Source organism: Hyaena hyaena, unplaced genomic scaffold, assembly GCF_003009895.1.
Source record: "Hyaena hyaena isolate Hyena2069 unplaced genomic scaffold, ASM300989v1 scaffold_21, whole genome shotgun sequence".
In the NCBI taxonomy this organism is placed as follows: domain Eukaryota; kingdom Metazoa; phylum Chordata; class Mammalia; order Carnivora; family Hyaenidae; genus Hyaena; species Hyaena hyaena.
In genome coordinates, this window is record NW_024080653.1 from 6,457,530 (window position 1) to 6,477,771 (window position 20,242).

General features: G+C 51.6%; 1 protein-coding gene across 12 annotated transcripts in view; it reads right to left on the reverse strand.

Annotated features, from left to right (window-relative positions):
• B3GNTL1 (UDP-GlcNAc:betaGal beta-1,3-N-acetylglucosaminyltransferase like 1) overlaps positions 1 to 20,242 on the reverse strand; it is an 89,869-nt gene that overhangs the window by 19,654 nt on the left and 49,973 nt on the right. Inside the window, exon 1 of one of the 12 annotated variants that reach the window (XM_039226439.1) lies at positions 2,533 to 2,553. The exons of the other annotated variants lie outside the window; for them this stretch is intronic. The gene's annotated coding sequence lies outside the window, so the exon portion shown is untranslated. Of the gene's footprint in view, positions 1 to 2,532; positions 2,554 to 20,242 lie in introns of those variants that run through there. 12 annotated transcript variants of the gene reach the window in all.

The following is a 20,242-nucleotide window of genomic DNA, read 5'->3' on the forward strand; positions in this document are numbered from 1 at the left end:
AGACGTGAATCATCGAAACTGACTGAAAAAGAAATAGAAACTATGAACAGATCTGTAACAAGCAAGAGATTGAAAAAGTAATTTAAAAAAACCCCAAACCACAACTTCCCACAAAGAAAAGCTCAGGTCCAGAGGGCTTCAGCAGTAATTCTATCAAATGTTTAACGAATTGATATCAATATTTCACAAAGTCTTCCGAACAACAGAAAAGGGTAGGGGACACTTCCTGAGTCACACTGTGAGGCCAGCATTATCCTGACACCAAAGCCAGTCAAAAATATCACAAAACTACACACCAAGATATTTTATGACCATAGCTGCGAATATCTTCAACAAAAAACTAGTGAATGGAGTCCCAACATTATAGAAAAAGGACCCTACACCATTACCAAGTGGAATTTATCCCAGGATTGCAAGGTTGGCTCAAAATATGTAGCCATGCCGAAGAGAAAGCTCCCAGAGACACTCAGACCAAGTGGACGTGCAGGGTGCTTCTGCCAGTGAAACAGCAGCAGCAGCAAATGGCACATGGTCTTTATTTCATGTTCGCCAGGTATCAACATCAAAGAATGTGAAAGCATGGGAGAAAAACACAAAGAGCCTCCAGACACAGACCAAACACACATCTGGTGTTTACAGGAAAGCTTGCAGGGAAGATGTGTAGTTTCAAGGGCTGCTAGGCAATTACAGTGGGTCTGGCTCCTAACTGGCTCCTGGGAGATCGTGGGGCTCTGTTCTCATGGTGCTATCATGTCTGACAGCCTTGAGACCAGAGCATCACTGATGTTTCATCAATTACCCCATTCACTTTCCCAGGGCTTACAAAACACTCTCTAGAAATAACTCCACAAACATATGAAAACAAAGGTGGTGTGATATACCATATTAATAGAACAAATAGAAACTACACAGTTTTCTCTTGATGCAGAAAAAGCATTTGACAAAATCCAACACCTTTTCATGACAAACTAGTCAAACTAAAGGGGCATCTGGTGGCTTAGTTGGTTAAGCATCCGACTCTTAATTTCGGCTCAGGTCACGATCTCACAGGTGTCAGATGGACCCCCGAGTTGGGCTCTGTGCTCATAGCGGTGCTTGCTTGGTATTCCGTCTCTCTCCCACTCCCTTCCCCCCGCCCCTCTCAAAATAAACTTAAAAAAATAGTGAAACACTAAACACTTTCCACTGAAGATCAAGAACAAGATAAGAATGTATACTCTCGCCACTTCTATTCAACATCGTCCTGGAAGTTATAGCCAGAACAATTAGGAAATAAGAGAAATAAAAGGCATTTTATTTCTAGTTTGAAATGAAAAAGTAAAATGGTCTCAATTTTCAGCTGACACCATCTTATAAACAGAAAACCCAAAAGTAATGCAAACACACACTCAGCCTTATACTAATGAGCTAGTTCAGCAAAGTTCAGCATACACGATTCATATACAAAACTCAACTGTATTTCTATACACCTATAATGAACAATCCTTTTAAAAAGGAAATTAAGAAAACAGTTTGATTTACAACAGCATCAAAAAGATAAATGTAACAAAGAGTGCAAGACTTATACACTGAAAATTATAAAACATCTTTGAAACAAATTAAAGACACAAATAAATGGCAGGACATCCCATTTTTATGGAATGAAGGATAAAATATTAAGATGGCAATTCTTCCCAATTAATCTACAAAATCAACGTAATTCCTATCAAAATCCCAGCTGCTATTTGTTGTTGTTGTTGTTGTTGTTGTTGTTGTAGAAAATGATAAACTGATCCTGAAAGTCACATGGAAATGCAGAGGACCCAGAATAGCCAAAACCGCCTTGAACAAAGTTAAGGACTCTCACTTTCCAATTTCAAAACTGACTGCAAAGCTACAGTAATTAAGACACTGTGGTCCTGGCCTAAGGAAAGACATAAAAATCAACGGAACAAAATTCAGAGTCCAAAATAAACCCATTATGTTTATGATCAATTCATTTTTTTTTTTTTTTTAAACAAGGATGCCAAGACAATCTGACAGAGAGACATCTTTCAGCAAATGGTGCTGGGACAACTGCACATCCACACGGAAAAGCATAAAGTTGTATCCTTACCTCACACACATTAATACAAAAATTAATGCAAAGTGGGTCAAAGACCTAAATAAAGAGCTCAACCAGTAAAACACTTAGAAGGAAGCCCACCTGCGGGTCCTCAGGGCCCTGTATCAGGCAGCGGGTTTTTTTTGGACACCCAAAGCACAGGCAGCCAAAGCGGAAACAACAGATAGACTCCACGACTTTTTGAACCTGCTAGAAACACTGGCTTGTACATTTCAACAGGGTGAATTTTATGGCAGAGGAATTCTGCCTCGATAATGATGTTAGTTAAAAATACTATGTGTACAACAAATGCCAAAATCAGAATCTGAAACAGGACCCAAAACTGAAGGTTACTGTACCAAGTAGATTATGTTGACCAAAACTAAAACTGCCAATTATCAGCAAAAAATGGGTTACTGAGAATAGCAGAGAATTCCCACCCAGGTCACCTTCACAGAAGCACAGGCAGTTCTGGAGAGTCAGGGTGGAGGCTCTTATGGGGGGGGGGGAGGTAGGAGGTGGGTGGGACTGTCTAACGGAAATCTACTGGACTCCGCGGAGCCGGAAGTACGGTGGCTTCCCATTGGCTAGGATGTCCCCGCCTCTCACGGGCTGGGCTGCTGCTGGGCTGAGTGAGGCAGCGTCTGCAAGGGGCCTCCTCTCCTGCGGGGTCTGCAACCGAGACCTGGTGCTGGGCAGACAGCTCCCCTGCCCGCCTCCACCCCAGCCTAAGTGAGGTTTCCCTGATTCCGTTTCACACTTAAAAGCAGCGCGCAACAAGGAACATTTGGAATGAGTCCATAAAATACATAAATGCATGGAAGGGAATGTACCTAAAGAATAACAGCAGCCGCCAATGACTGCTGAGATTACACAGGATTTATTTTATTCTTTTCCGTATCTTCTGAATGGCTTTTATATTTATTTATTTTTAGAGAGAGCATGGACGTGAGCAGGGAAGAGGGGCGGGGGCAGGGCAGGAGCAGGGAGAGAGAGAGAGAGAGAGAGAGAGAGAGAGAGAGGGAGAGAGAGGGAGAGAGAGGGAGAGAGAGGGAGAGAGAATGAATGAATACGAAGCAGGCTCCCTCCACATTCAGTGCAGAGGCCAACTGGGATGATCTCAAGACTATGAGATCATGACCGGAGCCGAAATCAAAGGTTGGTCACTTAACTGACTAAACCACCCAGGCCCCCCTGTATTTTCTGAAAACCTTTTTAGGGTGTTTTATTTATTCTGAGAGAGAGAGAAAGTACAAGTGGGGTAAGGGCAGAGAGAGAGAGGAGGGAGAATCCCAAGCAGACTCCACATTGTCAACACAGAGCCTGAAGCAGGGCTCGAACTCACGAGCTGTCGGATCATGACCTGAGCCAAAGGCAGACACTTAACTGACAGAGCCACCCAGGCGCCCCTGAATTTCTTAAACATCAACAAAAAAAGCAAGATTATAATCAGAGAAAAAGCTAGCTGTGCCTTGAAAAAACATTTTTAGGAAAAGAATTTTGAGAAAAAAGATACACATAACTATATAATTATACTTTTATACTCAATGCAATTTCTTTAGTTTATGAAAACACTCAAAAATTTTGAATGTAATCAATTTTCTGTGTACAAGATTAATATATATTCATTGACACAAAATACAGAACATCGTGCAGAAAAAAACTAAAACCTTCCCTAAGTGCACCACCTAGAGAAATAAACTGTTAACTTTACAGCGTGTTCCCTCCAGGACTTTCACCTCAGGAGGAGAGGTGCAAAGTGTGGACCACGGTGTGTGCACACAAGCCGCAGCCCATCACCTGCTGCCCTCGCGGTCCCGCCTCCGGCGTCCCCGGGAGCAGCACCTCGTGCTGGGCAGTCACAGCGGCAGACGCCCCCCCCCCGCCCCCCCCGCCGATCTCTTCTGCCTCGTCTTTCCTGACCCCAGGCTGCTCCTTCCTCAGGGACTCCTTTTACCTGGAGAGTCTGGAACTCTAACTTTCAAGAACGTTCCTGCCTCCTGCTTCCCGGGGTCCACCTGTTCCCACAGGACTTAGAAGGTCCTGTGTATGCGGTGACGCACCCATCGCTTTGTTTCCCCACCGCACAGGGTCACCCCGCCTGAGACGGGGCCCTGTGGGCAGCAGCCAGGGGCGCTTCCCTGCTGAAAACAAACGGTGCTGCTACAAAGGCGCTGGTGGAGAGCGGGGCGCAGGGGCGGGCGTTTCTTCTCGGGGTTAGTTCCTATTAAACTAGGAAATGTGAACTCATGCCAGTGACGTGGCTTCTGTGAGAACGCGCCAGATACTCGGTTCCAAGCTGGGCCGAGAATCTCAGACGGTTTCTCCCGCACTGTGGGGCTCTGAGCGCGGCACAAAGCACATCACAGAACCCAGCACCCGAAAGCCGACCGACTAAACGCTGCAGCTCAGAGCTACCACCCCTCATCCCTCTGCGTCTGGGAGGCTTCTTCTGAGTTCTGAGAGCGTAGCTCACCCCTGAACAACGCGGGTGTGAACTGTGCAGGTCCACCTACAACTGTCAATTGTCCAGCAACACACTGCCATTCAGGACAGGCCGGCCTCCTCACACACGGCTGTAGAGCAAAGTCCCTCTCCCTCAGCCAACTGAGCCGGCTTATGCGATGGTCAGTGAGGACAGCATCACCCGTGTTTGCCGTGGGCCCCCACAGTTCTGGAACCTTCCACCTCAGCCCAACACTCATCCACTCCACACTGGGGACTGTTTGCAATTCTCAGGAACTAAAGGTCCATCAGGTGGTCACCGGGCTTCCTGTGAGTGGGCAGCATTAGTGGCTGCGACTTGGCAGGGTGATGGCCGCGTGAAGCAAGCTGAGATACTTCCCAGCATTCTACACAAACAAGCCGGTCAGGGTGGTTACATATATACGCACGCGTGGTAAGACTCACAACCGTTCGCCAGAAAGAGAAAAATAGTCCCTTTTATGGTGTGTTAGTCTTTGGACAAGTAAATGTTTTTCCATTTTAAAGGGTTTTCCAGGCTCAGTGGAGTCTAGGAGAGGGCACCTGTTTACAAAACAAAACCAGAGGCACACGTGTTCCTAGAAGGACACACGTAGATATGCGTGCGCACACGCGCACCTCCAGCCACACTGCCCAATGTGAAGACCGAACAGGGAAGACGGGCCAATGGGAGAGACCAGCTATGTGGTTTTCTGTCCTGTGCCCGAGGTGCCAGCCCCCGACTGACGTGTCCCCTGCTCCCTCGGGAGCCTCACATCTCCCTGTGGAAACGATGCGGCCACAGGTGATGGGAGAAACCCGCTGATGGAATTTTCTTCTTGGCAACTTGGGGAAGGAACAAGCCGGAGCAGGGGTGAGGACGTGAGAGGGGCACGGCTCCAGGCGTTGCTGACCCCCGTGCAGCCCGCCGGGGCCACAGGGCAGGGGGGCCGGCAGGACAGAGCTGCAGGGCTTGACAGCCTGTTGACGCCCTTCAGGCTGTGAACAAAGTCCCTGCTTGAATTTGATGCTGTGTGGAGCGTGTCCGGAAGGGCTCCGGAGGGCAGTGAGCTGGGACCGTGGGGGTCGAGGAAGGCCAGTGACCGCTCCCTCAACACAGGGAGGAGGCGCCCTATGCTTCGTGAGCATATCCCGCCTCGGAAGTTCTGACACTCTTCATAGGAAGAAACGGTTTTGGAAGAAAACCAGCCTTTCCTCCATGGATGGCCAGTCTGGGCAGTTCCCGTGCCACGTCAAGTGCCTGAGTGGCCAGGGCAGACCTCCCAGTCCTGACCCCTGATGCAGCCATGCCAGCCCATTGGCACATCAGGGGCTGAGACCGCCAGCCCAGCCCAGGGAAGGGCAGAAGGCCCCTGGCTTCTCCGGGAGCTGTGCCACCGGCGGCCACAATGCTTGGTTTGGGCCAAAGAGGCTCTCGCAGCTGCCCAGCCACAGCCGCACGCCAGGAAGCAGAGCTCTTTACATCGACATTCTGGGGGTAGGAGGGCCTGGGGAGAAGACAGATGGAGCCTGGCCCCCACCCCTCAGCCACCAGGACTCCCGCACTGACCGTCGGGCTAGAACCCAAGGCAGGGAAGGGGAGGGTGGCAGCACTGGGGGGAAGGGGTCCCCAGGGAGGCCCAAACGCCCTTGCCTCTCACAGCCCCTGCACCCGATCATCTGCACCGGGCAGGCAGCCTCAAGGGCTGGTGAGAGTGCAGGGCAGGGAGCCCGAGTGCGGGGGGGCCACCCACCCCTGTCGGCCCAGCAAGGAGCTCCCAGAGTCACTGGCACGGTGGCCTGGGCCGGGCCCTCAGCAGGGAGAGCCCCTGGGAGAAGCTAGGCCGGGTGTGAAGAGCCCCAGGGGCTGGCGTCCCCGCACTGGGACCTGGTCACAGCCTCCCACGTGCGCACCCAAGACCCCCCACATTTCCAATCACAGGTGCCACCCAGACCAGACCCCCTTATCAAATGATGAACACGTGCGCTCCTCAGGTCCACTGACTTTAACCACCGACATACACTTGGCTCCCAGGCTTGGAGACCCAGCGTTTCGTGAGGCTGATACAAATGGGCCTCGCTCACCGCACGGTCTCTGTGGGCACCAGCTGCTGCGACGGCACCACAGACGGGGGCTGGGGCTCACGTGCACGGCGGGAGGTCCCCTGGGCCTCGCCCCCATGACCTCCTCTAACCCACTCACCTCCCAAAGGACACCCAATTCTGTCACGCTGGGGGCCACGGCCTCAACACAGGAATCTTGGCAGACGGTCTCTCAGGTCTGGTTTCATTGTGCACGGAAGTGTGGACGCCGATGCCCTCTTTTCCACTGAGCAGCGCTGGCCCTGCCTCCGTCCCCTCGTGCTGGCGCCACCGGCCCTGGAGTCAACAGCTCTGACCCGGTCCGGGCGCACTTTGGCTTTTCTAAATCTTTGCATTTCCAACACATTTTAGAGTGAGTTGGCCAATTTCTTCTACAAAAACGGCTGTGGGGCTGAGTGGGTTGTGTGAGTGTGCAGGTCAGTCTAGGGAGGGCTGCCGTCCTCACAACAGCTGCGTGCCCCTGGACCTCTGCTCTGGCCCCCCCTTCCTGGCACGGCCTGGTGACTCCCCCACCCCCTCTTGCCTGGACACTCGTGGCGCACTTAGGGCCACCTGCACTACCCCCTCAGAACCCTGCGTCACATCTACAAAGACCCCTTTTCTATGTAAGGTGACATTTCCAGGGGGACATTTGGAAATGTTTGGGGGTGTTATTATTGGTCATACCTGGGGCGGGTGCCACTGGCATCTAGTTAACTGGATGCCAGGGGCAGGGAGATTTAACTGTAATGAAACACAGTACAGCCTCGCAAATGCCAAAATTAAAGACGGACAATACCAAGTGACATCTACCTGCCTGAGGAAGGGACAGTGAACGCACACCTGCCTTGCAAACAGCAGAGCAGGTGCTCAGACTCTCCACACCACCAGCCACTCCACTCCTGAGTGTCCCAGAAAACTAAAAACATGTGTCCACACAAAACCTGTCCATGAGTTCATGGGTTCGAGCCCCACAGTGGGCTCTGCATGGACAGTGCGGAGCCTACTTGGGATTCTCTCTCCCTCTACCCCGCTCACGCTTTGTCTCTCTCAAAAATAAACAAAACTTACAAAACAAAACAAAACAAACCAGTCTGTGAATGTTCAAAGCAGCTTTATGCACAACAGAAAAAACTGGAAGCAACCTAATGTTCTGCAGCAACGAGTGACGGACACCATGGAGCAGCCACGCAAGGGACTGTCCCCAGCAGTTCGAGAACAAGCTGCAGGCACAGCAACAACGTGGGCAGACACCAAAGCTCTCACTGAGCGAAGGCAGGACTCCATTCACAGAAACCCTGAAGACGGGCATTCCAACCTCTGGTGACAGAAACTGGGTCAGCGGGGCCGTGGCCGAGGAGCTGGGCCTGCGGCTGAGGCATGACCTTGAACCACCACGACATGTGCTGTGGCCAAGGAAGCCACGAGGTGGCTTCTGTGGCCCTCAGGGGCAGTGACTACGTGCCCTGCTTTCTGCACATCAGGCTTTTGGTGCTTTCAGAGGGGCTTTGTGGGTCCTGGAATCCAGGGGCTCCCCACCGTCAGATACCACAGAAGGGCCCCCAAACGCCAGCATTTTCGACCAAGCCCAAAACATTAGTCCCAACAAATGTGCCCCATAAGTTCCGCAACTGTCAGGAAAAAAAAAACCGGGTTTCATTCTGCTAAGTTGCTAACTTTGACAAAGCAAAACCCGAGCTTCCTGTTTTCAGCTCCTACTTGCCAAAATCCAGAGGCATTTTCTGGCAGGTTGGCTACAGCCGAACACCTGAAGGGACAGCTGATTCACTTGGTCGTGAGGCTGAGCAGAGACCAGCAGCCCGGTCCCCACGCACGCGGGCTATGGGTGTGCGAGTGAAGCTGGGCCTAGCGGACGTGCGTGGGAGTAAAATACACCCTGGATTTTGAAGACTTAGTATGAACAAAGAATGTAAAGCTTCTCATTGATATACTTCTATTGATCACACACTGAAATATTCTGTGTATATTAAATAAAATATATTACAATTAAATTCATCTACTTCTTTATTCCTTTTTAATATGACTACTAGAACATTTCAAACTCTGTTTTGGCTTGCATTTATGGCTCACGTTATGTTTCTATTGGCTAGAACTTAGTGTCTGTCTGCAGAGCAATCCAACCATTCTTTAGCGATGCCGGCCTGTGAAATAAGGAGAAAGAAACACATGCCAGAGACTGACCGGGGATGGTGGTCACTCTGGAGAGAGAGACAGGGCCCTCAGCAGAACGGGCCACGCGTCAGGCCAGGGGAGGCATGCCTGCAGTTCGTGGGCTCCCGGGGCGGGGGAGGGGCACTGAGGCGCAGGACCGGCGGGAGTGGTGGCCGAGTGGGTGCCAAGGCAGGGCAGGGAGGGGCCGGCAAGGAGTTCTGGGGGCCAGTCCGGCGTGGCAGGCGTGGCAGGCCTCGGCTGAAGGGGTGCAAGGGCTGAGCGTGAGGGCCCACGAGCTCTGATGCCTTTGAGGGGCTGCTGCGAAAGGCAGCCAGCCTTGCGGAGCCACAGGCAGGTCCTCAACCATTTGGAAATTAAAACAACATACTTCTAAATTTCCCATGGGTCAAAGAGAAGATATCACAATAAAATTAAAAAATATTCTGAATCAAATGAAAATGAAAAGGCAACATATCCAAACTGGGGTGCGGCCAGAACAGAGAAAACTTATAGTGTGAAACACTTGGACAAGAGGAAGGTCTCAGATCGACGATCGAAGCTCCCACCTTAAGACAGAAAAAGAGCAAAGTGAACTCAAAGTAAATAGAAGAAAGCATGTAACAGACATAAGGACAGAAATCAATGATATAAACAGGGGGGAATCAAGAACATCAACAGGGACAAAGCTTATTCTTTGAAAAAAGTCAACGATATCGACACATCTCTAACTTCCATGATCAAAACAAAAGATGAAGGACACAAATGATCAATAGGAGGAATAAAAGATAGCAAAACACATGACCTGCAGGGGTTAATAAGGGAATTATTAACACAGTCATGCCAATAAATTAAATGACTTAGATAAAATGGGCAAATCTCTCAGAAGATGCAGATCAAGAAGAAATAGAAATCTAAACAGCCCTGTATCTTAAAAATTGGAATTCATAATTCAAAACTATCATTGGTGCATTCCACCAAACATTAAAGTAAGAAAGAATACCAATCTCACTCAAAGTCCTTCATAAAACAGAGGACGGGAATATATTTCAATCCATCTTAAAAGGTCAGCATTAACTTGATAAATTGATACCAAAACCAGACAGATATACCACAAGTAAACCAGAGAAATATCCATTATGGGCAGAGATGCACAAATCCTTAACAGATTATTACCAACCACACACACACACACACACGCACGTCACACGTCTTCACCAAGTGGTGCTTCTCTTATGCGTTAAAGTTTAGTTTAATATTTGAAAATCAGAGTAATTTACCCCATTATTGTCAAAAAGGAAAAAAAAAATCATACAATCATTTTAGTAGATACTGAAAAGGGATCTGACAGAATCCAACACCCAGTCAAGGTACAACTGCTCAGAACACTCACCCTGATAACGGCCAACATCCCGTCTGCAGGTGGAATTCTGAGGGCTTGTCTCTGGGTTGGGATCACAGCCTGAAAGCCCATGCCCATCACGCCTCGGCACCACACTAGTTCTCCCAGGACAACAGACGCACAGAGAAAAGAGCGTCCACAAAAGCTGGGACAGGACACGGAAGTTTAGCGAAAGCTGCCAGGATCTACGACCAACAGACCAAACCCTACCTCACGCCACATGGGAAATTTACCTCAAAGTGGATGACAGACCGTACTAAACTCAGGTGCAGGATCCTAAACCTCTACAAGAAACACAGAAAACACTTGTAACCTGAGGGTAGTCAAGTTTTATAAAATAAGGCACAATTTTGCAAAATAAAAAGGAAATATTGATAGAGTAGATTTCACCAAAACTGGAAACGTCACCTCTTTGAAAGATGTGATACGAAAATGAAGGGCCAACCAGGGGCCAAGAGGAAATGCTCACACGCGTCCGTCAGGCAACACAGAGCTCACAAGGGACGTGTTTCCAGAGTCCGAAAGAATCTCACGACTCCGTAAAGCTGCAGAACAGCCATGAGAGAGGCTTGCTCTGATGCATCAAGGAGGTGCGAGGGCAGCAGCTGAGACGGGCTCCTCACGGGAAAGAAACAGGAGCCCCAGGACCAGGCTCTGGTGTGGACACAAGCGGGCTCACCACCGTCCAGGGGCAGGGCTGCCAGGGCACAGTGGTCCTTTCTGAGGGAAACTTCTGGAGTGTGCGAAGACCTCCACAGCCCGCACTGATGGTGTGTGTGTGCTGACGCGTGATAGATCTACAGAAAAATCACAGCTGGACTCCTCACTCCTCTCGGGTTCCCCGGGCCGCCGTCCCCTGGACGGCCACGCAGGCCCCAGGCTCATGGCAGCATCTTCCTCCCACCCCGTCCCTATCCACACAGCCATGGCCTTCCTGGCTGCACCCACCAGGCAGCCTCAAATGCCCCTGGAACAGCATTCGCACACCTGGCACCCTCCAGCTTTCCACATGACACCCAAGCCCTCTGAGCGCTCTGTCACGAGCAGTGGAATTACGGCCCCCTGTGCCACCTCGGTCCTGGCTTCCTGCACAGTGCCCCTCCCTCAGGGATGCTTCCAGAACGCATTTCCCAAGTGTAGCCCAGGTCTGAGACACCTGCCGGCAGCCACTGAGGACAGCCACTCCCGCGTGGGCTTGGGATCTGCCTGCCAGCTCCTGAGCTCAGGCTGGGGAGACAGACCTGGCTCCATGTCAGGAGGGCTCAGATGCCAGAGGCTGCCCCTGCCCTGTGTGGCCATGCTGTGGCCCAAGGCTCACAGGGACCACAGGGAACCGTTCCCAGGGACGGCAGCGCAACCCCACAAGGCTGCTGCAGGAAAGCTCTGCCTCTCACTCTCTTGTGCCCCATGGCCAGGCCCCTGGTGTTTATTCACCCTCAGGAACCAGCCCCCAGAGGCGGTTTGTGGGTGCGCGGAGGGGTTCAGTGACCCTACTTGGCTGACTTCCAGAAATGTCTGCAGCCAAACCATATATCCCTGCTTTACCTGGAGGAAGCGAGTTCCAGAAAATAGCGGTTCGGACTTCAGAATGTCTCTGCCAACCTGGCTATTTGGCTGCAGGATGTATGTGACCACTGGGGTGTGAGCCACGTGTGAGGGACAGCACGGACGGTGCAGTGCCCACGAAGAGACTGACCTGCCCTTCACTGCCTCCCAGGCTGCAGGCGCAGGGTCCCCGCTCTGTAAGAGCTGCTTCTCATCAGAGCTGGAGCGCCACGCCCCTCTGGGCCCGAACTCTTCATGTGGGCAAAGACCCCTTCTGGGTCATGCCCTCCAGCACAGCCTGCAGAGGCGACAGCTGCGGACGGCACGTGCGCCACATGCCTGCACTGGTGGGCCCATCTGTGTGCGTGGCGAGCCGAGGTGGCCACGACACCCCCCGAGAGAGGGGGAGACACAGACTCCCAGGTCACCTGTTCCTCATTCTCAGCACCCCCAGAGCACCTGGCGGCTCACCCCCAGCCCTGGTGTGCACGCCCCGCACAGCCAGCAGGGCGCACCTGACCGCCCCCCACCCCACTCCTGTTCAGCAGGTGGGTGCGCAGCCACAGGAACAGCCTCTGTAAGCTGGGCAGGGGAAGAGGGACTGACTCGGAGGGACACACAAAGGCCTTGTGGGAAAGTGGTGGTCTCGGGTCACTACCGCCCGAAGGGAGCCACACAGGGCACCCCCCAAGCTTGTGCTAAGCCCGGGCCTTGGCCTATCCTGCTCTGGGGTCTCTGCCCCCCCCCCACCCCCCCCCACGTCACATGTGCCCAAGAACAAGGAGGAAGCCAGCAGGCTGGCTCAGGGGTCCCTCGCTGTACTCCCCCTGGGTGGCTCTGATTGAGGCCTTACTTCCTCCTGGTGTTTTGCATAATGGTTTTCTCTGTGCTCTGACCTCCAAATTCATCTTTCCAACCTCCCCTCAGGGGAGGGAAGAAGAGGTGCATTCTCTGACCGCACCCCAAAGCCCAGTTAGACAAGCTTCCCGTGCCTCACACATCACAACCTCCAGCAAACACAGAGCGATCTCCTTAACACCCGCTGACGCGGGTCATCTCAGGTGGCACGAGTGCCAGGGCAGCACACCTGCGACTCTTCAGGGCTGCTTGTTTCCAGGCATCTCAAAGTGTCACACCTTCTCCGTCTCACTGGCCCCGCCCCCCAATCCTAGTGGAACAAGACAGCCGTCTCCCCAGCGCCCTGCAAGGCACACAGATGAGATGCCCTCCCTCGTCCTGCCCGTCACTCCTAGGCCCTCCTCACCTGGGATCTTCGTTTTGGGGGGGCAGGTGCAGGCAGAATGAGGGGCTCCTGTGTCTGGGGCTGCACTCCCCACCATCACCACTCCCCAGAACTGGCATCCTGCCCCAAAACACAGCCTGAGTTATGTCTTCAGCACACCCAGGGAAGTTTCGGGGTGCTCCTCGCTGTGGCTGGGCTGTGCCCTCCCAGGAAGGTGGCTCTGACTCAGAGCCTGAGCACAGGTGTGGGGACTGTGGAGGCTTCCTCCTAACGGTCCCCTCCCAGTGAAGTAAATGCAATTCTCTGCTGGACGCTTTTTCTGATAACTTCCCAGGACCGGAGATTAAAAAAAAAAAAAAAAAAAAAATCAATCAAAGGCAGAATTAAAAACAAAGGCCAGATTAGAAGGCCTTCCCTAACACGAGAGAGTTCAGAAAACACAGCCTTGACTAAGTCATGATTGTTTTCATTTAATGTATTTATCCCAAATCATTAAACGTTTTCCTCTTAAAGTATCTCGGGGCACCTGGGTGGCTCAGTGGGTTAAGCATCCAACTTTGGCTCAGGTCGTGATCTCATGGTTCGTAGGTTCAAGCCGCGTGTTGCTGCTTGTAGCAGCAAGAAGCTGTGCTGACAGCTCAGAGCCTGGAGCCTGCTCCAAATCTGTGTCTCGCTCTCTCTCTCTGCCCCTCCCCTGCTTGCATCTGTCTCACTCTTTCAAAAGTAAAGAAGCATTAAAAAATTTTTTTTAAAAAGAAGTACCTGATTCAAGTAGTATAAAATATAACCCCCCCCCCAAAAAAAGCTGGGGTTTTGCACATCAGGGCTCGGAGGCGGTGGCAACTGGTCTGAACTCTGTCCACGGCAGATGCCCCACCATCGTGGTCCAACTGCTGTCACTCCTTTGCGAGCAGCAGATTGCACTCGGGAGGGGAGCCCTCGCCAGGCCCCGCAGACGATGGGGAGGCCAGGGACGAGGTGAGGCCCCCAGCCCAGGGCCCAGAGACATGAGAGGCCTGCCAACTAGCTTCATGTTCTCCGTGAGCTGTGAGCAGCTGGGCTGAACCAGAGAGAGCCCTGACCAGGCACGACGTCACCGGCTTCTGCTGGTCTGTCTGACATGTCTACACCACTCCCAACCGTGCTAATCCCACACCAGCCCTTCAGTGAGGGTGGGAAGCTTTGGGCAGAAAGGTGGTGTTAAGTACATATCTTATTATGAAGTATTACATATAATCATATTTTCCCAAAGAAAATATTCATTGTGGGCATTTTCTTATACAGAAAAACTGTGATTCCAACACGTAAAATAAAGAACTTCTTTAAAATCCTAGTGAGGCTGTGCCCACAGTATGCCAGCCTCCACGTTCCCAAGAGCCTATGTGTGCAGGCTGGAGCCGCAGCCCTGAGGGGAGCGTGGTCGGGCCTCTGGGGCAATAACACTGCCCAAAGCGACCTACAGACCCCATGTCCTCCCTGTGGGAACCTCCACGGGGTTTCTGTAGAACAAACACCCATCATAAAAGTCATGTAATTTAAAAGGACCTAAAATAGCCAGAACAATCTTTATTATTATGTTTTATTTATTTTTGATAGAGACAGGGAGAGACCGAGTATAGTCAGGGAGGGGCAGAGAGAGCGAGACACCAAATCCAAAGCAGGCTCCGAGCTGTCAGCACAGAGCCCGATGCGAGGCTCAAACCCATGAACAGCGAGATCATGACCTGAGCCGAAGTCGGACGCTTAACCGACTGGGCCACCCAGGTGCCCTGACAGAACAATCTTGAAAAGCAAGGACAGAGCTGGAGGACTCACACTTCCCATGAAGGAGCACGTTTCAAAACTAAGCACAAAGCTACAGTGTGGTGTTGACATGGAGGCAGAGATCAGCAGAATGAACAGAGCCCAGAAACAAACCCTTGTAAATGGCCCAATTTCAGCGAGGCTGCCGAGACTGCTCAGTGTTGAGAGAGCTGGGTGTCCACATGCAAATGATGAAGTTGGACCTTCCCGTAATACCATCTACAAAAATGAACTCAAAATGGATGGAAGATCCAAATGGAAACTATAACACTCTTAGAAGGAAATATTTTGTGACCTTGGACCAAGCAAGAGTTTCCTGATGTGACATCAAAAGCATGTGTAACCTAAGAAAATACGTAAGTTGGACTTCATCACAGTTAAAAGCTTCTCTGCTTCAAAGGACTATGAAGAGAGTGAATAGATGCCTCACAGAATGCAAGGAAATACCTGCAAATCACACACCTGGTAAGGGTCTAGTGTCCAGAATATATAAAGAGCTCCTAGAATTCAGTGAAAGACAAGTAACCCCACTTGAAACATGGTCAGAGGACTTGCAGACACATTTCCCAAAGATGACACACAGACGGCCAACAAGGACTCTAACACTCATTAGACGTGAGACACCCCAGAAAGTAGCAAGTGTTGACAGGAAGTAGAAAATCGGAACCGTGCACCCTGCTGGTGGGAACGTAAAATGGGGCAGCAGCTGTGGAAAAGTTTGGAAGTTCCTCAAAATGTTAATGGAATTGTCACGTAAGCTTGCGATTCCACTCCTAGGTCTGTCCAAGAGAATCGAAACAGGGACTCGACAGCGTGGGGCAATGTTGACAGCAGCCAGAGGGTGGAAATAACCCAGTGTCTGTCAAAATACGAATGGATAAACGGAACATGGTACAGACACTATGTTCACACAATGGAGTATTACTCAGCTATAAAAAGGGAGAAAATTCAGACACTTTGTAACAGGGACAGACCTGAAAACATGGCTACTTGAGTAACTTGAACACAAGAGGATCCCACGTAACTGACACGTGGAAGAGGCAAACTCTTAGACAGAAGCAGACGGAGCCGCAGGGGCAGTTGGGCCTGAACCACGCCTGTCTGAGGTGCCAGGCCGTGTGGCATACGTTTCACCACAATTTAAAAAGATTTCTTTAAAGAGAGAGGAAAGGAGAGGTGGCCGTGGAAACAGGACAGACTGAAGCGGCAGCTCCAGATCCGGAAATGGCAGGAAACAGGAGGGACCGGCCCTGCCCACCCCTCGACATCGGACCTCCGACCCCCAGAGCTGTATGCCGAGAATAAACCTGTGTTGTGTAAAAAAGCCAGCCACACTCAGCATGACCATCAGTGCCGTCGGAACCAGGAAACGTCCCTGTGCTGGGCTCACGTGAACTCTGGACACTGGGCTGCCAGGGAGGGAGGGACAGACGGAAAACGCTAACGAAACGAGTCCTTGCCTTGTGTGCTGCGTCGGTTCTTCAGGGAGGCCTCTGCGAGGCTCACGTGGGGCTGTGGGCTGCTGACCCCGGGTGCCCCCACCCTGGGAGGCCAGGGGGTCCAGGACTCGGGGCCACACCAGGCAAGCCGCACACGAACTCTCTCCACAACCCTTCAAACTGCCCGAAGGGTCGATGAACAAAAAGAGCAAGGAAGGCACAAATTCTTTCGGTCGCATCAGAACAAGCTAATTGTTTTCAAAATCCAAAGGACAAACGGGCTTATCGAGCTCTTTGCTCTTGCTTCCAACAGCCACTTGTTACTTGTCAAAGGTACTGTCGCCTCCCACAACCCACATCTGCGAGGCTGCATTTGGTCTTAGCCTTCATAGTCAATCAAGGCTCAGAAGTACTTGAGAACCCAGGCCGCCAGCTTCCCACCCGATTCGAGCGGTCTGACTGCGCGAGACCCGGCAGACCTCTAATGAGCATCGCACCATTTATGTCGAGGGCCCCGGCCTGCCGTCATTCTCCACACCGGACTCTCAGCGAAACGGTTCATGGTTCATGCTTTACCTTCACTAAGCTGCAAACAGGAAAGGGCCATTTGAAAACACAAAGATGACACCCAAGGAAGTTTCCTTCTTCACAAGAAGGCCAAGATAAAACCAAACAGCACAAACCTGCAGGAGGAGAAAGGGCACGTTTCTCTTTCTTCCGGAGGGAAGGCTGTTTCCCATCGTGGATTCCTCTCCCTCTGGGCGCCTCCATATTCGAGCCAGAAGGACGCTGGCTCCCTGTAGGGTTAGCTCCTTGAATCACTTAAATGACTCACAACAGACCCTGCAATGGTTTTTCTTTTCCACTTTTACGATTCTGTAATTACTAAAGTGCACTCGCCTCTGCGACAGTTTCCATAGGGTCAGGGGCCAGCGAACAGGGTGGCAGCTGACCACAGTTATGTGCTAACGCACCAACACCTGCTCAGCCACATCATTAAAATTACCTAAGTTAAAGCACATGAAGAAGAGAAACAGGTTTGCTGAGTAAACTTTGCCCTTTTAAAGGGCAAGTGAGGGATGGGAGAAATTTTAAAATTTCTAGGGAAAGTGTTTTCTTAGGAAATATTGCCACCCACCCACGGCATGCAACCTGAACGCACATCACAGATTACTGCAGCAGACGCTCAGAGATCCCGGGGGCAGCACCCATGCAGTGAGGACGGCAGGAGGCCACCGCGGCGGGCAATGACCACTGCCCTGACCTCTCCCTGAGGTTCTCAAGGTGCGGGCCCTGGGAACACGTCAGCTACGCACCCCCTCGGCCCCACATGACTGCAGCCCGTGGACTGAAAGCCACTGCTCGGGGGCAGCTGGGTACCACACAGAGAGAGGAAGGTGGCAGAATAAACCAGCCACCCGTGCCACTGGGCCTGTTTCTCGTGAAGGAGAGCATGCCTCACAAGAGGGACACACAGCTAAAACATTCTAAAAAGTTATTACTGTTGGAAGACAAGTGTAGGGGATGGTTGCCAAGGTGATGAAAACAAGCCGACAAGCCTGGCCCTGCCCCCGCTGTCCCTTGTGGGAAGTGGTGCTAACACTCCACCCGCCCAGAGCTCGGTTCCTTCATGTTGCAGGCCCCTTGCTGGCACAGAGAATGCTGACCAGCGCCACGGACATTGCAGCCAGGTGCTGGCGAAGTAACCACACTGCTGCCTAACTTGGGGGTAGGCACACTTTTCCTGTAAAGGGCCAGATACTAACATTCTAGGCTTCTCCAGCCATAGTGTCTGCGTCACAGGTCCTAAGCTCTGCTGTCTACAAAAACAGCCGCAATCGTGGGCATGGCGGTGTGCCAATAAAGCTTTACTTACAAAAAGGGGCAGCAGAACAGATTTGGGCTCCTGAGCCAGTCTGCCAATCCCTGGTCTAACTGATAAAGAGTGGAACGCTGGCTTCAGTTTAAGTAACAACTGTTCCTTTGATTACTTTTGCCTGGAACAGGCTCTGATTGAATGAGGCACAGAAAACTGCAGAGGCAGGCCCGCAACAAATTTAGAATTCTTGGAACCAAATGCAACAGATCCAAGAGGCCTAACCTACTCTGACTGGTATTTTCTACATTCCTCTGCCGGTTAGGTCGCTGCGGGTGGCTGAAGCTCAGGCACAGGCCCCAGCAGAGGGCGCACGGGCTGTGCGCACCAGCCAGTGGCCGCAGAGCCCAGAGCTGCAGGTGGCAGGGCAGCCTCCGCACCGGGGGGGGGGGGGGGGGGCTCCACGCGGTGCCCCCGCCCCGCGTCCAGGCCCCCGTCCACCGCGGGTGAGGGGGCGGGGTGCGCCCACAGGCTGGGGGAGGGGGCTACGCTCTGGGGAGACACTGCTGGAGTGAGGAGGTCCCAGGATTCCTGGCTCTCACTCTCTGGTTCCTTTCCGAGTTTGTCTCCTCCTTCACTGTCAAGCTTGTCAAGCTGTCACCCTTTTTTCTGGTTCTGATGTGTCACCAACTGAAATATCAGATAATCCAGTTTCTTAGAACTTTGTCAAAAGAAGGGGTTCCCAGGAGAGGCTCGGGCCCCCGTGCTGCTGTCCCGGGGACCTGGGGGGTTGCTTTTGGTTTCTTCCCTTGTTCTGCCACCAACACAAAGTGCACTCAGCAAAAATAAATCCCATAAAAAATGGGATCCCATAAAAAATAAATCCCCCCGAAAACATGTAGTTCCTAAAAGGTAAAAACCTACTCCAGTGTGGCTCCGGGAGCACACACCCCGGAGCACAGCACCACTGGCCCTGGCATCCACGGTCTCGAGACGAGTCTGTCCTCAAGAAAGGCTCGTGAGGAACACATGCCTACAGACTGGTCCTTTTAGATGCTTTTGGTACTCAAACAAGACAAAACTAAGGATTACAGACTTAAAATGAGATTAGTTTTTATGTAGAAAGGAAAAGCCTTTGAGTTAAAGAAAATGAACCATTAAATGAAATTCACAGACCTCATTAGTGGTATCTTACCAGGAAGTGACATGAATTCTTCTCAGAGAAAAAGAGCAGAGTTTGTGTGACTCATTTCCAGATTCCTGTGGTTTATTATCCTCATTTCTAATTTGTTGGAAGACTATCTTTACACAGATAACAAATGTTTCCATATTCTGACATTGTAACACCCACATAGCAACAAGGATAAACTTTGATGTTAGATCCAAAATCCACGGCTTCTGGGTTTAAGAGAGAAACAGACATTAATAAAGTTTCCTTTCTCCTTAGTAGGGGTTTTAGGGAACTCTGCTAAGGAACCACTTCTCTAACATGCTGACAGTCTACACGGGTCTGTACTGCAGACACTGCTTTGTGATGCTCCTTTTAAATGAGAAAATGAAGAAAAACAGTACAGGTTCGTCTGTTCAAATAACACTTTCAAGTTTCATGAATGCTAATCGATGAGAATTGGGTAAACTCCTTGTGCTATGAAGGACAAACTTTCACACCAGCCAAGTGAGTCTGGCAGTCTTGTTGCCGTGCTGCTCACGTGAAAAAGGAAACGCCAGGAAGCAGCCACCCAAGTGCAGGAGGGCACCACCGTCACCCAGCGCTCCCCACACCAGCTTCCAAAACGGTCCCCGGCTACTGTCACTTAGTCTTGCCAGGTGGGCTGGTCGGAGGCCTGGGGGGACCAGGACCCCGGGGGCAGCCTTGGGGCAGAGCAGGGTCTGGTCTGGCCTCCCCTTTCGTGTCCCTGATGCAGGAGAGGCAGGTCCCTTGGGAGCAGCACCGCGCTGAAGGCATAAAGTGAGCACCAGATACCAAACCACGCTGCCCCCACCTCCCCCATGGGGTCAGTTAGACCAGCACAGTTCTGACTCGGTGGCAACTGAGAACCGGGTTAGAGCTGAGAACTGGGTTAGGACACACATAGCTTCTTGGGGCGCCTGGGGGCTCAGTCGGTTAAGCGTCTGACCTCGGCTCAGGTCACGATCTCGCGGTTCATGGGTTCGAGCCCCGCGTCGGGCTCTGTGC